We start from the raw sequence: 15,523 nt of genomic DNA, 5'->3' as shown, positions 1-15,523 counted from the left end.
AAGGAAACACAGGCCTTAAAAACCACATTAGACTAAATGGAATTACTTGATATATAGAGAGCATTCCATCTGAAAGCAGCAGAATATACATTCTTTTAAGGAGCACATTGAACATTCTCCAGGATAGATAACACGCTAGGCCACAAAACAAGCATTGGTAGATTTAAGAAAACTGAAGTCAAATCACGCACCTTTTTGACCACAATGTTATGAGATTAGAAATCAACTACAAGAAAAAAACTGCAGAAAACACAAACACATGGAGGTTAAACAATATGCTACTAAACAACCGATGGATCATTGAAGAAATCAGAGGAAATCAAAAAATACCTAGAGACAAATGAAAATGAAAACACAACAATCAAATACCCATGGGACACAGCAAAAGGTTCTAAGAAGGAAGTTTATAACAATACAAGCATACCTCAGAGAACAAGAAAAATCTCATAAATACCCTAACCTTAACATCTAAAGGAACTAGAAAAAGAAGAATGAACAAAACCCAAAGTTATTAGAAGGAAAGAAATCATAAAGATCAGAGCAGAAGTCAATGAAATAGAGACCAAAAAAAAAAGAAAAGATCAATGAAACTAAGAGCTGGTTCTTTGAAAAGATAAACAAAATTGATAAACCTTTAGCCAGACTCATCAAGAAAAAATGAAGAGGGCCCAAATCAATAAAATCAGAAATGAAAAAGGAGAAGTTACAACTGACACCACAGAAACACAAAAGATCGTAAGAGACTACTTCAGGCTACTGTACGCCAATAAAATGGGCAACCTAGAAGAAATGGACAAATTCTTAGAAAGGTACAATCTCCCAAAACTGAACCAGGAATAGAAAATATGAAAAGACCAATTACCAGTAATGAAATTGAATCAGTAATTTTAAAACCTCAACAAACAAAAGTCCAGGACCAGATGACTTCACAGGTGAATTTCACCAAACATTTAGAGAAGAATTAATGCTTACCCTTCTGAAACTATTCCAAAAAACTGCAGAGGAAGGAACACTTCTGAACTCATTCTATGAGGCCACCATCACCAAAACCAAAAAGAGATAACCCCCCCCAAAAAAAATTACAGGCCAGTATCTCTGATGAACATAGACACAAAAATCCTCAACAAAATACTAGCAAACCAAATCCAACAATGCATTAAAAGGATCATACACCATGATCAAGTGGGATTTATCCCAGGGATGCAAGGAATTTTCAATAACCGCAAATCAATTAGTGTGATACACCACATTAACAAATTGAAGAATTTGTTCTTCAAAAGCCATACGATCATCTCAAAAGATGTAGAAAAAGATATAAAATTCAACAGCCATTTATAATAAAAACTCTTCAGAAAGTGGGCATAGAGGGAACCTACCTCAACATAATAAAGGCAAACCCACAGCTAAAATCATACTCAACAGTGAAAAGCTGAAAGCATTTCCTCTAAGATCAGGAACAAGACAAGGATGCCCACTCTCACCACTTTTATTCAACATAGTTTTGTAAGTCCTAGCCACAGGAATCAGTGAAGAAAAACAAAGTAACCAAATTAGAAAGGAAGACTTAAAACTGTTACTGTTTGCAGATGACATGACACTATACATAGAAAATCCTGAAGACACTACCAGAAAACTACTAGAGCTCATTAATGAATTCAATAATGTTGCAGGATACAAAATTAATATACAGAAATCTGCTGCATTTCACTACATTAATATTGAAGTATCAATATCGAAAGGGGAATTAAGGAAACAATCCCACTTACCATAGCATCAGAAAGAATAAAATAACTGGGAATAAATATACCTAAGGAGGCAAAAAGACCTGTACTCTGAAAACTGTAAGGCACTGATGAAATAAATTGAAGACTACACAAACAGGTAGAAAGATATATACCATGTTCTTGTATTGGAAGAATAAATATTGTTTATATGACTATACTGCCCAAGGCACTCTACAGACTCAATGCAATCCTTATCAAATTATCAAATTAGCAGAGGGAGGAACACTCCCAAACTCATTCTATGAGGCCACCATCACCCTGATACCAAAACCAGACAAAGATGTCACAAAAAAAGAAAACTACAGGCCAGTATCACTGATGAACATAGATGCAAAAATCCTCAACAAAATACTAGCAAACAGAATCCAACAGCACATTAAAAGGATCATACACCATGATCAAGTGGGGTTTATCCCAGGGATGCAAGGATTCTTTAATATACGCAAATCAATCAATGTGATACACCATATTAACAAATTGAAGAATAAAAACCATATGATCATCTCAATAGATGCAGAAAAAGCTTTTGACAAAATTCAACACCCATTTATGATAAAAAACCCTCCAAAAAGTAGGCATACAGGGAACTTACCTCAACATAATAAAGGCCATATATGACAAACCCACAGCCAACATCGTTCTCAATAGTGAAAAACTGAAACCATTTCCTCTAAGATCAGGAACAAGAAAAGGTTGTCCAATCTCACCACTATTATTCAACATAGTTTTGGAAGTTTTAGCCACAGCAATCAGAGAAGAAAAAGAAATAAAAGGAATCCAAATTGGAAAAGAAGAAGTAAAGCTGTCACTGTTTGCAGATAACATGATACTATACACAGAGAATCCTAAAGATGCTACCAGAAAACTACTAGAGCTAAACAATGAATATGTTAAAGTAGCAGGACACAAAATTAATGCACAGAAATCCCTTGCATTCCTATACACTAATGATGAAAAATCTGACATTGTAATTAAGAAAACACGCCCATTTACCATTACAACAAAAAGAACAAAATACCTAGGAATAAACCTACCTAAGGAGACAAAAGAGCTGTATGCAGAAAACTATAGACACTGATGAAAGAAATTAAAGGTGATACAAACAGGTGGAGAGATATACCATGTTCTTGGATTGGAAGAATCAACACTGTTAAAATGATCATACTACCCAAGGCAATCTACAGATTCAATGCAATCCCTATCAAACTACCAATGGCATTTTTCACAGAACTAGAACAAAAAAATTTACAATTTGTATGGAAACACAAAAGACCCTGAATAGCAAAAACAATCTTGAGAAAGAAGAACAGAGCTAGAGGAATCACACTCTCTGACTTCAGGCTATACTACAAAGCTACAGTAATCAAAATAGTGTGGTACTAGCACAAAAACAGGCACATAGATCAGAACAGGATAGAAAACCCAGAAATAAACCCACACACTTATAGTCAAACTACGATAAAGGTGGCAAAAATATACAATGGAGAAAAGACAGTTTCTTCAGTAAGTGGTGCTGGGAAAACTGGACAGCTACATGTAAAACAATGAAATTAGAACATTCCCTCATACCATATACAAAAATAAACTCAAACTGGATTACAGACCTAAAAGTAAAACCAAAACCATAAAACTCTTAGAGGAAAACATAGAACACTCTTTGATATAAATTGCAGCGATATTTTTTTGGATCTGTCTCCTAAATTAAAGGAGATAAAAGCAAAAATAAGCAAATGGAACCTAATTAAACTTAAAAGATTTTGCACAGCAAAGGAACAACTGACAAAATGAAAAGACAACCTATTGAATGGGAGAAAATATTTGCAAATGATATGACTGATAAGCGATTAATATCCAACATATATAAACAGCTCATAGAACTCAACATCAAAAAATAAACAACCCAATTAAAAAATGAGAAGAACTCGACAGACATTTTTCCAAAGAAGACATGCAGATGGCCAATAGGCACATGAAAAGAAGCTCCACATTGCTAATTATTAGAGAAATGCATATAAAAACCACAATGAGATGTCATCTCACACCTGTCAAAATGACTATCATCAATAAGAACACAAATAAGAAATGTTGGCAAGGATGTGGAGAAAAAGGAACCCTTGTACACTGCTGGTGGGAATGTAAATTGGTGCAGCCACTGTGGAAAAGAGTATGAAGGTTTCTCAAAAGCTAAAAATAGAGCTACCATATGACCCACAATTCCACTCCTGGGTATATATCAGAAAAAAACAAAAACACTAATTCAATAAGATGCATGCACCCCAATGTTCACATCAGCATTATTTACAATTGCCAAGATATGGAAGCAATCTATCAGCAGATGAACAGATAAAGAAAAAGTGGTACAGATATATACAATGGAATACTACTCAGCCGTAAAAAAGAATGAAATTTTGCCATTTTTAGCAACATGGATGGATTTGGAGGGCATCATGCTAAGTGAAATATGTCAGAAAAAGAAAGAAATACTGCATGATATCACTTATATGTGGAGTCTAAAAAATAGTGAATGTAACAAAAAAGAAGCAGACTCACAGATGTAGAGAACAAACTAGTGGTTACCAGTGGGGGTTGGATGGGAGGGGCAATATAGGGGTGGAGGAGTGGGAGGTACAAACTATTGTGTTTAAAATAGGCTCAAGAGACTTCCCTGGTGGTGCAGTGGTTAAGAATCTGCCTGCCAATGCAGGGGACATGGGTTTGAGCCCTGGTCTGGGAAGATCCCACATGCCGCAGAGCAACTAAGCCCATGTGCCACAACTACTGAGCCTGTGCTCTAGAGCCTGTGAGCCACAACTACTGAGCCCATGTACCACAACTACTAAAGCTCGTGTGCCTAAAGCCCATGCTCTGCAACAGAGAAGCCACCACAATGAGAAGCCTGTGCATTGCAACGAAGAGTAGCCCCCGCTCGCTGCAACTAGAGAAAGCCCACACGCAGCAACGAAGACCCCACGCAGCCAAAAAATAAATTAATTTAAAAAAATAATAAATAAAATAAAATGGTAAATTTGTAATAAATAAATAAATAAAATAGGCTCAAGGATGTATTGTACAACACAGGAAATATAGCCAATATTTTGTAATAACTATAAATGCAAAGTAACCTTTAAAAATTGTATAAATTTTTTTAATAAAATAAAAATAAATTCACTGAAAACCAGAATTTCATATTAACACAATGGTGCTTTGCCCTATTCTCCTTTCTTAAAATCTTGTATTTCAAGAAACAACACTATTTTTACATGACAATGGGCTTGTCACTTAAATTAAGGACCTTTTCCTGAACTGCCTCTGATTATTCTCTGATTACCTCTCACCTTCCACAGTCCCAAACCTTCCTATTGGGATAATGGTCTTAGCAGCCTCATTTGCCCAGAGAAGCCCTTTACTTCACCTTCCAAATTTACTCATACTCACCTTTCTTAATTTTCTTTTCTCCTCCTCTTTCACTCCCTGCTACCCTCACTCAAGGACACCTGAAAGAAAAAAAAAAAGAAAGAGTTCAGCTTAAAATGTACATTGAGATCTCATCCATATTCTGTACCAATTTCCAGACCATAAAACTCCTTATTGGCAGAGAAAGTGTTCTGTGATAATGCCTAAAATAGTCCCTTTTACCTTGTGCTTAAAATAAAACACACCTTGATCGTACTCTGTAAAGCAGCAGCATGCAACAACAGAAGACAAAGAGGCCAAAAGAGGGGTCTCTTTTCTCTTCCCCTTTTGTTAATGAACACAAAGATTCTTTTCACTGCAAACACCTAAGAGAGAAGACTAGCTTAGGGCTTTGGTAAGGTTGGCATCTGGAAAGTGAGGGGACTGAGGGAGCGCTGATCACCCTTCTTATTATTCAGAGTATGCCGGAATGTGGAGCCGACTACAACTGACGCCCAGCTCACATCGTTGATGGCAAAGATGACTTCTCGTCCACAGAGTCACAATTCCAGGCTATGGTCTTCCACTGTGGCTAACAGCCACCCCAGCAATGCCTGCACCTCAGGGCCATCACTCCTCACTAACCTCCTCCTGCCCCCATCATGGCTGCCTGTTACCACTTGCACAGGGTAGACACTGAGTAAGGAATCGTTGAATATGCCCGAACAAGGCTGACTTCACCCATTCATTCAGTCTGCAAAGTCCACTCCCCTGACTCTGATGATGACCAATTTCCATTTACCCTCTGGTGTCTGCGTTTGGGCAGCAGGCAACTCCTGGCTGTGCAGCCTCAAATTAGCACACTCACTACACCACATGACTCAGCAGCAAACAACTTGCCCATCTGAAACTAATTAATCTTCCCCACATCCCTGTGAGGTAAGCAGGTGTGCTCACCTGCAGGTTATAAGGAGGAAATTGGGGATGAGGAGGTTAGGAGCTGTGCCACGGGTTATTAAGGGTGTCTGCCGGGGATGAAGTCATTCTGTAGTCATCCCCGTTCAGTCTCCACCGGCTCCGGATCCAGGCCTTTTCCCCGTGTTTTGACCACCTTATCATTCTCTGGGCTTTTGTGAAGGCGCAGACAGAGTCCAGCAGATACATGCATTTCAAAAGGATAAAAGGTATTATGATTTGCCCCTGCTAAATGCTTTAGATGTCTCTCCCACGATAACTAGTACCGGAAGTCCTCTCTCTCAGACCTTTTTCAGTAAAGGTATCTTGTTAGGTAGAACTAATACTGTCTCCTGGAAAGAGGGCTCAGAATAATACAGCTTCATCCTTTTCCTGGGAAAGGCCTGGTGAGGTTCACTCTCACACCTTCAGAGGCACAAGCCAGCACACAGGCAGCCCTGGAGTTCAGCGTTATTGGCTGCCCAGGCCTGTGAACTGCCCAGAGCACAGTGATGGCACAGCCGCCTCCACACACTTCATCCGGGCCCTCTCGGCTCTGCAGCGTGCTTTGCGTCTCTGATTGGTTCCCTAGGGCAGGTACACAGCCAACACTGCAACTTTCTCTACCGTAGGCCTTTCTGACTTTGCCAAAGAGAACCAGGATTGGCTACTTCCAAGGGAGAAGCGTGCTTCAACCACAAAAACTACGTCCTTTTTCCTTTGCTGGTTCTGCTTTCTCCTCCCACCTCCAGATGAGGACCTGCCCCAGGTTTCAAGCTTTTATGTTATTACTATTTACTTTCCTATAGTGTTATTACTCTTACTTTCCTTAGGGACCACATTTATGCTCACACATTCCACTCCCACTCCTTGTTGATTTCTAAATCACCAGACCAGATCTGACGAGGCTGGACTATAAACTATAATTTTCTGCCATTTTTAAATAGCATAAATTGGAGTAGATGACTTACTATTTCATTTAGGGAATGACTAGTCCTGAAAGACATTAAAACATTCTCTAATGCCACAGTAATTAAAACAGTATAGTAGTAACATTTGAGTAGACAGACAAATGGAACAGTAGAAAGTCTGGAAATAGACTCAAATACACATGGGAATTTGTTATATGGTAAAGGTGGCATCTCAAACCAGTAAGGTTAGAATACACTTTAAGAAGCTGAGTTGGGACAACTGGGTAGCCAGGAAAAAAATAAGGTTGGTAGACACCTCATACTGTACACATAGAAAACAAAGCCATCAAAGTTCCAGAAAAGAAAATGTGAACACAGAGTAGTATTGGATAATCTTAAGGAATTATTGGTATAATAATGTTATAGAAGTTATGTTCTAAGAAGTTCTTACATGTTATTGATATATATTGATATACTTATAAAGAAAATATAATGTCTGGGGTTTGCTTTAAATATTCTCAAAATGGATGGGAGGATAAGATAAAACAAGATTGGCAAAATACCCCTAATTGTTGAAGCTGGATGACGTGTAGTTGGGGTTTATTATACTATTTTCTCTAATTTGTGTACGCTTAAAATTTTCTGTAATAAAATGGGTTCTTAAAAATACAAGAAAATTCCCCTGTGCCACAACTACTGAGCCTGCGCTCTAGAGCCTGTAAGCCACAGCTACTGAAGCCCGCACGCCTAGAGCCCGTGCTCCACAATTAGAGAAGCCACCACAATGAGAAGCCCGTGCACCGCAACGAAGAGTAGCCCCCGCTCGCCACAACTAGAGAAAGCCCACGTGCAGCAACAAAGACCCAATGCAGCCAAAAATGAAATTAAGTAATTAAAAAAAAAAAACCAAGGTCCTACTGTATAGCACAGGGAACTATATTCAATATCCTGTGATAAACCCATAATGGAAAAGAATATGAAAAAGAATGTATATATATGTATAACTGAATCACTTTGCTGTACAGCAGAAATTAACACAACATTGTAAATCAACTATACTTCAACAAAATAAATTTAAAAAAAAAAGAAAAAAAAATACAAGAAAATATGAGTGACTTCCTGGGAGTGGGGAAAGGCCATTCTGACTATGATTAAAAACCCAGAAAGTATAAAATTAAAGTTTGATTAATTCAGTTACATCAAACAACAATAACTTCTGTATGCCAAAAAAAAAAAATTATAAGCAAAGTAAAAAAAACCAAATAACCTGGGGGAAATATTTTCAACTCATGTCACAGACAAAACAATGGATAATCTCGCTAATATGGAAAGAGCTACTAAAAATCGGTAAGAAAATTATCAGTAACCCAACAGAAAAAGTAGCAAAGAACATTAATAGACATTTCATAGAAAAATGAAGAAAATGGCCTTTAAGCAACATGAGAAAAGTTGAGCATCTTTTCAAATAGGAGAAATGTAAATTAAAAGTACACTTCATAAATTCCAGATTTTGACTAGTCTGATAGATAAAAATGTTTTCTAATACTCTTTTGAGGAGGTCATGGGAAATCAGTCATTTTCATATATTGCTGGTGGGAATGTGACTCCAAAGGGCAATTTGGTAACATTATTAAAATTTCAAATGTATTTACCCTTGACCCAAAATCTCACTTCTGGGAATTTTTTCTACAGATGGTCTGCTTTCATGCAAAATAATATATTGCCATGATAGTCACTGCAGCACTGTTTACAATAGCAAATGATTGGAAAAAATCCAAGTGTCCATCAAAAGAGTATGTGTGTGTGGGGGTGTGTGTGTGTACACATATATATATATATACACACCTACGTATACACAACGGAATCTGATGCAGCCATTAAAAAAATGGAATTTCCCTGGCGGTCCAGTGGTTAAGACTCCACATGTCCACTGCAGGGGGCACGGGTTCGATCCCTGGTCGGGGAACTAAGATCCCGCATGCTGTGTGACAAGGCCAAAAAAAAAAAAAAAATGAGGATGCTCCCTATATTCTGCTGTGAAAAAAGTCCTAGGACATATATATATATATATAATATACATATTTATATTATATTATATATATTATAAATGGAGATAGCTATAAATATATGAATATCATGTCTTTTTTTTGTGTTAAGGAAGGAAAAAATACTATATGTATTTACTCATATGCATAAATACACTCAGGAACAGTACACAGGAAACTAATAAAAGTGATGACCTGTAGGTGGAGGGACAGGGGTAAATAATACACTATAAGGGGACAGAAGTGGGAAGGAGACTTCTCAGAATATACCTCATTTCATTGTTTTGATTTTTGATCCGTATGAATGCATAACTTATTCAAAAGTTAAAAGAGCTTGATTGGCTCTATAGTTTATGGTTAAGCACCTACTATATAGCTAAAGCTCAACAGTTCTCTCTAAATGGACCAGGGGCTTGGAAAATCCAAAGAGTAGATGATATAAAATAGCATTTTTATTTGGCTTTGAAATGTATCATTTGGTGGTAGGGATGGGAGTCCCAGACAATTCACCATGCTGATTACATTTTGCAAATTCCATTGGTAGAGCCCCTGAGAGCTTAGTAAGAACATAGTCACAGCTGTCTGCAACACAACAGTGGATTAAGAATGCAGGTAAGGAAGATAACCTGCAGGATAGGGGTGTTCTATCCATCTGAGTATACTGTGATTGTTGACTATTAGTAACACATCCCTCTCTCACGGCAGGCCAATAGGTGCTAATTTTTTCATCCCTAAGGTCCAGACCCCAGATTCCACATTTAGAAGGATTTCTCTAAACTGTATGTAGAAGATAATTCGTTACCCATTTTTAAGATGAAAAGCAAAAGGCACAAGTGCCATGAAAAGTGTCTGACTCACACAAAATAAACTATTACATTAACATGATATATATAATTTGACACACACACGCAAAAAAGCTTTTATACACTCATTAGCCCACATTGTTTTACTGCCCCTAAATGAGCAATTTCCTGTAGGCCCTTTGAAATATGACAAGCAGCTCATGTCCCAGGACTCCATTTGAGGTTCTGAAATCCCGATTTCAAGCTTTCGAGTAGACAAGAGGAAGTGGCCTGGGAAGCCTTTCTCTTTGCCCCTAGCATGCAGGCTTCATAGGTAGGAGCTATAACCCACTCCCACAGGAAAGGATGCAATGGTTCCTTGTGCACATAGAGTAAGGGGGGAAATTGCTATTTAGCTGAGTGACGAGCTGAATATTTTGCCACACGTGGGCTATTTCTCAGCACTTCAGTTTCCTTACACGTTGAATCAAGTGCTAAGAGTTAGTGCTAACATTGGGCAAGTCATTTAACCTCCCTGTGCCTCAGTTTCCTCATTGTAAAAGGAGAGAATAAACAATAACGACCTCAAGGGAGTGAGTTAATATGTCACAATCACTTAGAATAATGTCTGAAGACAGCACAAACTCAATCAATATTAGCTACCCACATGTAACATCTTAGAGTTGAGTATGTTGAAAACTCTGTCTTTGGAGTCAGACTTCCAGGGCTGCCTGAGAAGTTACAGAATACATCTTCTGTCACCATTTTCCTCAGAGTAATTAGATCTGGTACAAATGGAAATGATTTACTTTCATAACTTCAACTTTACTAGTGTTGAGTGATTTACACAATCCTGTAGCTATGAGGTCCCAGAACTGCATTCCCTTCTTTGGCAAATGTGCACGTCTTCCTTCAAAGGCAGTATTTGTTCATCACGTCCGAGAAATGACTGCAGGCAAGGGTTAGACAGAGAATGTCAATCCCTTTCCCCACCCTCTGTCTGTTCCAGGCCTGGAACACAGGGAGCAGACGAAGGTGCTGCACATAGACAAGGGCAGAACCCACCAGCCCACGGCTTCCCCGGGGAGTTTAGAAGAGACCCCAGGTGGGGCCGGTTTACAAATGGGAGAACAGAGATGCAGTTGGACTCCGGCATCTGGCACCTCCAAGCTTCTCTTTTCCATCACAAGGGGAAGTTAAATTGTCATGATTTGGAAGCAAATAGGAGAAAAGAATGTTTTCAATCAGTCGTTTAAACATGTGCTTGTCTCTCCCCTACAGTGTCTCTTCTTAACATCACGCAAGCAGGACAGGACAGGAGCTGGGAATGCTGCAGCCAGGAGGACCCCATCCAGATCGTTACAAACAGCTCCCCCAGATCATTTGATCTTAGGGAAGAAAAGGGAATCAAACCCTGTGCCCCTGACGGGAAATGACAGGATGAACATTTTCCTGGCTAAAAGTTTGAAATATACACCTTTGCCACACACAAAATTTTCACCCATTATTTCTTTCCTTATACTTTCCTCATTTAAAATGTACAATTTCATAGAATAATCCAATTTATACACCCTAAATGCATGAAACCCATTTTTTCAGTTATTCAGTCAGTATTTATGGAGCACCTAACACGTGCCAGGCATCGTTTCGTTCACTGCCAAGGCTTCAGTCCCTAAAACAAAGTTGCTGCTCTCAGAGTTCTGACTTCCCAATGCTTTGCTAATGGTTTCCTGCATGAGCCCTCACAAAGAACACCTTCATTTTTTAAGATAACATTTTTTGAGGGTTTATGCGTGTCAGGCACTGAACACCATTAATTCATTTAATTCTCACAGCACCCCTGTGAGGTGGTATGATTTCTATCCCCTCTTTACAGATGAAGAATTTGAAATTTAAAGACAGGATAAGTAACTTACCCAAGGCTACAAAGCTAGTAAATCACAGATCGGATTAAAATGTAGGTCCAGTTCCAAACTCCTCCATCTTAATCCCTACACTAAACTGCCTTCAAAACTTCTTAAATATAGTTGCTATGATGGACATATTTGGTTTAGAGTGGTCTCTTCTGCGTTTTCTTTGTTTGGTTTGCTGTGATTCTCATCTTCTGTACAATGCCTTTCTAGCATCTACAAAATGATCATTTAAAAGCAATTGTATCAAGTCATGGGACCATGGCAGAGCAGGCTAAAAAATGGCAGCCATTTGTACATAAATATTTAAATGGGGGCTTCCCTGGTGGCGCAGTGGTTGGGAGTCTGCCTGCCAGTGCAGGGGACACGGGTTCGAGCCCTGGTCTGGGAGGATCCCACATGCCGCAGAGCAGCTGGGCCCGTGAGCCACAACTACTGAGCCTGCGCGTCTGGAGCCTGTGCTCCGCAACAAGAGAGGCCGCGATAGTGAGAGGCCGGCGCACCGTGATGGGGAGTGGCCCCCGCTCGCCGCAACTGGAGAAGGCCCTTGCATAGAAACGAAGACCCAACACAGCCAAGGATAAAAATATAAATAAATAAATAAATTAAAAAAAAAAATTTAAATATATGCACTACACTCCATTTAGTGCATTATTCAAATTGTGGGCTTACATTAAAAAGGTTTCCAGAACTTACCAGCTGCTACCTTTTGTGATCTCAATAATTCTCACCCAAACAGGACTCAAAGGACCCATTGTCCAAATCGGCTTCCTTATATTTACACCTGTCACTGATGTCATTTGCTTTCTTTTCTGCCAACCCCAAACTGACTAGGGAGGAGGATCAATTTGAATTCTTTCTAACTGCTTCCTTTCCCTTTCCCCAAACCTTGCATTTTTTTCCCCTAAAACCCCCTAAAGCCAAAACCATAGTTCAGTGAAGTGAGTGTGATTAAGCAAATTATGAACCAGCTCAGGGAGTTGCTCTAATTGCTCTAATCAGGGATACTTTCCTGGCTCTGCTGGCAGGAGGCCTGGCCAGCCTAGAACACCCCCTCCCTGTCGGTGGGCAGTGTGTCAGCAGATGGCAATCACTGCTGCTATTTTTTCAGGTAATGTGAGATTAGAGTCTGAAGCCCCAAACTTGAACAATTATTCTCCTCAATGATTTCTTTATTCGTTCCACTGATAAACCGTGCCTTTAATCCTTGAATGCCCCAGCAGCAACCATTCATCAGATGTCAGATTCTTCAATGGGAAGAAGGTGTGCACACAGGCAGGGGTCTGTTTCCCTCTCTCATCATATACAAGCCCCCTGAAGGCAGAGTAGTCTTTCGTCTCCAGCAATGGGACTGGTACAGAGCAGGGGCCCAAATGTTTGTTGAGTATTGTGGGATGAAGAAAGGAGATATAAAAGTACAGTCACATTTTCTTTTCAAGAGCACTTGATGGGACAATGGATTTAATAATAAAATACTTGCATGGGGATATGCATATCACATACAACACTTAAAGGAGGATGTTCTCCTTAAAGAACTAAAAATAGAGCTACCACATAATCCAGCAATCCCACTCCTGGGCATATAACTGGAAAAGACGACAACTCTAATTTGAAAAGGTACATGCACCCAATGTTCATAGCAATACTATTTACAATAGCCAAGACATGGAAGCAACCTAAGTGTCTGTTGACAAACGAATGGATAAAGAAGAGGTGGGAGATATACACAATGGAATATTACTCAACCCTAAAAAAGAATGAAATAATGCTATTTGCAGCAACATGGATGGACCTAGAGATCATCGTACTAAGTAAGCCAGAAAGAAAAAAAGACAATTATCATATGATACGATTTATATGTGGAATCTAAAAAAAAAGGATACAAATTAAGTGAATTATAGAACAGAAACAGACTGACAGACATAGAAAACAAACAGGGTTGTCAAAGGGGAAAGGAGCGGGAGAGATAAATTGGGTATTTGGGATTAACAGATACTGTGTAAAATAGATAAACAACAAGGACCTACCATATAGCACAGGGGACTATATTCAATATCTTGTAATAACCTATAATGGAAAAGAATAGGAAAAAGAACATATATATATATATATATATATATGTGTATATATATAAAACGTTGAAAAGACATGGCTAGTTCTTAGTACATATTTTACAGCAAAGATTAGCTGATTTCTCACCATTAACTCAAAACAGTTAAAGGTTGCAAGTCTGTATGAGAGAGGTTGAAGTACAGAAGAAAAGTATCAAATGGACATCAAATCAGGAGCTTCCATTGGGAAAACAGCAGCAGTAGCAATGATCAATACTCTAACAAGCTTGATGTGGTTATGAAATCCTTCAAGGAAAATTCCAGAACCTTAGGAACTTAATACCTTACTGAGGCCTACGAGGTGGTTGTACATTAAAATACTGCCAGCCCTGCTTAGGCTTTTACTTAACTCTGTGTACCTTTTGGCAATGGTAGTTCATGAAGGAGAGTTGAGAGCGCACTGTCACTAGAATTCCTCTGGGTCTGGGCTCACTGGGTCCTGCAGGACATCCAAGAAAACTTGCCAACGTCCTGCAGCTGCTGCACAGCCACAGCATGTAGTCCATGGATTTGGCTTCCTTTTGTGTGGGTGATTATGTCGAGCGCTGCATTAGAAATGTCACGTTCAGCATCATCCATCCAAATTTACCTCTGGCGTTTTTTTCTAGCTAAGTAGTAATAAACTTTTAAATTGGAAAATGCATACACACACACACACACACACACACACACACACACACACATATACCTCTTTTTCATTTAATAAGCATTCTTGAACATCTACTATGTACTATATGAGGAACTAGAAATAAAAATTTAAGTAAGACGTGGTCCATGACCTACAGTTTGAATACAGTGATAAAGGCAGTCCATGTACAAATGGCAAATACGTGAAAGTTGCTCTAGATACACTGGATTGTGGAGTGTTACTAACTCTGCTCCATTTACTTTTCTAAAATGCTAGTGACTCCTGTAGCTTGTAGTAGGTAGGGAAGGGTATTATTTATGCTGAAATCATGTAGGGAGGCGCCTAGAAATAAGCAAATCTGCAAAGAACAAATTTACACACATTTAGTTTGGCTAAATAGAAGAAATGTCTCAAGATAAAAATATTTTTCTTAAAAAAGAGAAAGAAGCATGCTGGCTGAGACTTTCCACAGATAACAATCACCAGAATAAATGCATGGGGGTAGACACACTTAGATCTGTAGCACTGGCCAGGATCATGTTGAGGCTCTGTATCCTGAACTAGGGATTGGGTAGTCTGGTACACTGATGATTTTCAGCAAACTTCATAGCTGCCATGTCCCCATTCTTGGTTCAGAAATTTCACCCTTCCAACAAAGTTCAATTCTTCCAGAAGCAGAAGGTACACTAGACACGTCAAGCTTGGAGGGGGGAAAATCAAGTTTTACTGATTACCAGCTTACTCATGGCAAATTAAACCTCCAGGGTAGTAAGAGGTACCCAGCATGCCCCTGCCACCCAAAGGAGAGTCTATCACAACAGGTTCACCTTACTTTCCTGAAGGTTCACCTTATTTTAGATATCTTTTAAAAAATGGTATATTTCTGTATGATTTAAAATAAATTTTCACTTACATGAAGTATTTGCCTTCCCCTTACTGAGGCACTAAGAGCACTGACTCTTACAATGGACATAATACAAGAACCTATTTCCTATTTCGACTAGG

At 38.9% G+C, this 15,523-nt stretch overlaps 1 protein-coding gene and 1 long non-coding RNA gene across 3 annotated transcripts in view; one reads left to right on the top strand and one right to left on the bottom strand.

Moving 5' to 3' along the window:
* The window catches only part of LOC133097769 (uncharacterized), a 141,851-nt gene extending 129,928 nt beyond the window's left edge, over window positions 1-11,923 (top strand). The window contains exon 4 of the long non-coding RNA XR_009702058.1: window positions 11,151-11,923. This is a non-coding gene — a long non-coding RNA (uncharacterized LOC133097769). The remainder of the gene's footprint in view (window positions 1-11,150) is intronic.
* LYPD6B (LY6/PLAUR domain containing 6B) overlaps window positions 1-15,523 on the bottom strand; it is a 221,935-nt gene that overhangs the window by 27,836 nt on the left and 178,576 nt on the right. For both annotated transcript variants that reach the window (XM_061199930.1, XM_061199940.1), the window contains one exon: window positions 5,220-5,278. The gene's annotated coding sequence lies outside the window, so the exon portion shown is untranslated. The remainder of the gene's footprint in view (window positions 1-5,219; window positions 5,279-15,523) is intronic.

The sequence above is a fragment of the Eubalaena glacialis genome, chromosome 1, assembly GCF_028564815.1.
Source record: "Eubalaena glacialis isolate mEubGla1 chromosome 1, mEubGla1.1.hap2.+ XY, whole genome shotgun sequence".
NCBI lineage: Eukaryota > Metazoa > Chordata > Mammalia > Artiodactyla > Balaenidae > Eubalaena > Eubalaena glacialis.
The sequence above is the reverse complement of the archived record's forward strand: the minus strand, read 5'-3'. Positions and strand labels throughout refer to the sequence as shown.